The following is a 2,482-nucleotide window of genomic DNA, read 5'->3' on the forward strand; positions in this document are numbered from 1 at the left end:
CAGGGAAAAGCCAAAACCCTACTCCAAGGCCCCCCAGTCCGCTTCCACCAGCACTGCGTCCCCTGACCTCCCCTCGACCACCAGCCTGCGGTCCTCCAGCTCAAAAACTCCAGTACTGTCCCCACCCTCAGCCTGGGGAGCATGCAATTCCCACCACGCTTCCAACAGGAACGGGAAAGCATCCTCGCCAGGCACAACTGAGGCAGGCCCGGTCACGCCCTCCTATCTGCCACTGCACCTGGGAGCCCTGACAGACTCTGTCAGGTCACGTGGCCATTTGGAAGCAACGGCAAAGGAAGGGGCCTGGGGAGCCCCTGAGTGCACAGATACCGCCTACTCGCCACACAGCCTTCGTCCTCAGTCTAGCACCTACGTAGCAACAGGTGTTGGAAACACACAAACTGTACAGATGGAGACGCCCAGCATACGCTGACGGGCCCGTACCGGGATTCTGGCTGATGACCCTGAGCCGAAGCTGCCTGGGTGAGGGAACAGCTTGGTGAAGTCAGAATGCGGCACGCACGGGGCTGTGATGGGGCAAAGGGAGTCCGCAGGCCACGCCCAGCCCACTCATCACCCATCTCCTCCAGTCAGCGATGGGACCGGGGTCAGGATTCCACGTGCACTGCACATGTGAATGTCGGTCCAGCTGATCTGCTTAAGAGCGGCACGTGACCCTGCCACAAAAGACACAGACACGGAAGCACTGCTGAGAACTTTATGTGCCTTCCCCCGTCACTCAGGTACATGAGGGAAACTCTCTGCGCCCACATCCACAGGCGATCCCTTGGGCAGCCTTTGTTCCTGTGCCAGAAAACCACACAGAATCCTTCAGCCGCCAGTGGCATGGGAAGGCTGCGCCCAGGCCGTGTCCTCCCTGGCCCAATTGCGCAGCCTGCCCAGCTCACTTCCCGCTCCCGAGCGTCCCCCAGGACTCACTCCCAAGTGAGCAGGCCCACACCTGCACCCCCAGGCACGGGCACACTACCCAAAGTCGTCTTTGGCCACTCTGTGACCCATGCTGTCCCCCAGTCATCGCGCCCTGCCCTTTCAGGACCCCGCCTCCTCTCCCTCCCCCAGGACAGCCAAAGTGTGCCACCGGCAGTGAGGTGGGGTTGGCTGAAGGAGCCCGGGGCTTAGATAGGTACCCCGGGCCTCGGGGCTGAGAAGAGGTGCAGCATGGCAGGGTAGGACTTTTCCTGCAGAGCTGAGAAGGGGGGCCAGGGTGCACAAGGCGCCCTGAGTGCTTCGGGGCCCAGGTAGGGGAGCGCCCAAAGTGCCAGAGGGAGAGAATTGCAGAAACGCGTTGAGGCATCCTGCTTCCGGTAAGTAAGCACTCTGAGAGCACAGGCCGCCAACCCTCGAGCTCCCCACCACCGTCCCCCCCGCCACACCTGCCCCCCCCGCCCCCCCACACCGCCATTTGAAACTTTCTCAACAAACCACATGGCGCCCTGGGGTAACATCCAGATTTCCTGAGCCTGAGTTTTCGCTCCTGTTTCTCAGAGGAGTTTCCCAAGTGCAACAACTCACCTGCACACACCTAGCCCACAGGCTCCTCAGCGACGACCGGTCCTGTCTGGGCTCCCTCCACTGGGGCCTTTGTACCCCTGAGGTAGTGCCTCAGGGGGCTGGGCCACAGGTCCTCACTTATGAGCTGAAATCGAAACAGCCCACGGGAGGGCTGTCCCAGACAGCTCTGCACAAACCCGGGGCCTCCAGCATCACCATTTCTGACCATGGCCCGTGCAGCCTCACCTCAGCAATCTTGCCCGAGCCTGGAAGACTGTGCTCTGACAGCCAGTTGAAGAGGTTGACGCTGGTTGTGTCAAGCCTGCGGCTGGGCGCCCCCCGTTCGTAGTCCCAGAACCAGTGGACCACGGTCGAACGAGTGGCCCGATAGCCTGAAGCAATAGGGACCTGCTAGTGTGGTCCCCTACTGCCCAGCGTCCACACCCATCTCCCAGCCCACCCCACCCGTTCTGCGTGCCCTCCCACCCCTGTGTCCAGGAACCCCATCTCTCCTGCAAGGCTCAGACGATATTCCTTGATGATCACTTCATTCAGGAAGTGGGGGTTGCTCCAAAAGAAGAACATCAACCTGCAGTGGTACTTCAGCCCACCCAGTTCCCTCACCTGCTGAGACATGGTGGCAGGTGTCATCTGTCCTAGCTGCCAGACTTTGCCTGCTTGCCAGAAGCATCCACTTCTCTTTCCCTTCTTCTCCCTGCTCCGACCACTCCCACCTTGAGTCCAGGCCCCCACACCTGCCTGCCCCTCGCCCAGCCCAGCCTGACCTCCAGAGTGACCAAGTACTCAAGCATGTCTTCATCTTGCTCACTGATGATGTCTGATATCTGGGGGTGGTTCCGAATCTGCTCTTTGGTCAAGAAGCCTTCGGAGCCAACGGAATGCACAGCTGAGAGCCACGGACTTCGACTGGACCCGAAACAGAGACTGCCTCGGCCCTCCCACCAGGACC

The 2,482-nt window shown here is 60.9% G+C and overlaps 1 long non-coding RNA gene across 1 annotated transcript; it reads right to left on the reverse strand.

Annotated features, from left to right (window-relative positions):
- Positions 1-704: 704 nt before the first annotated feature.
- Positions 705-1,953, reverse strand: LOC118498646. The gene is made up of 3 exons (XR_004901126.1): positions 1,759-1,953; positions 1,534-1,657; positions 705-804 (listed from the first exon to the last, which is right to left on the reverse strand). It is a non-coding gene; the product is annotated as an uncharacterized LOC118498646 (long non-coding RNA).
- Positions 1,954-2,482: the final 529 nt, after the last annotated feature.

The sequence above is a fragment of the Phyllostomus discolor genome, unplaced genomic scaffold, assembly GCF_004126475.2.
Source record: "Phyllostomus discolor isolate MPI-MPIP mPhyDis1 unplaced genomic scaffold, mPhyDis1.pri.v3 mPhyDis1_scaffold_19, whole genome shotgun sequence".
Classification (NCBI taxonomy): Eukaryota; Metazoa; Chordata; class Mammalia; order Chiroptera; family Phyllostomidae; genus Phyllostomus; species Phyllostomus discolor.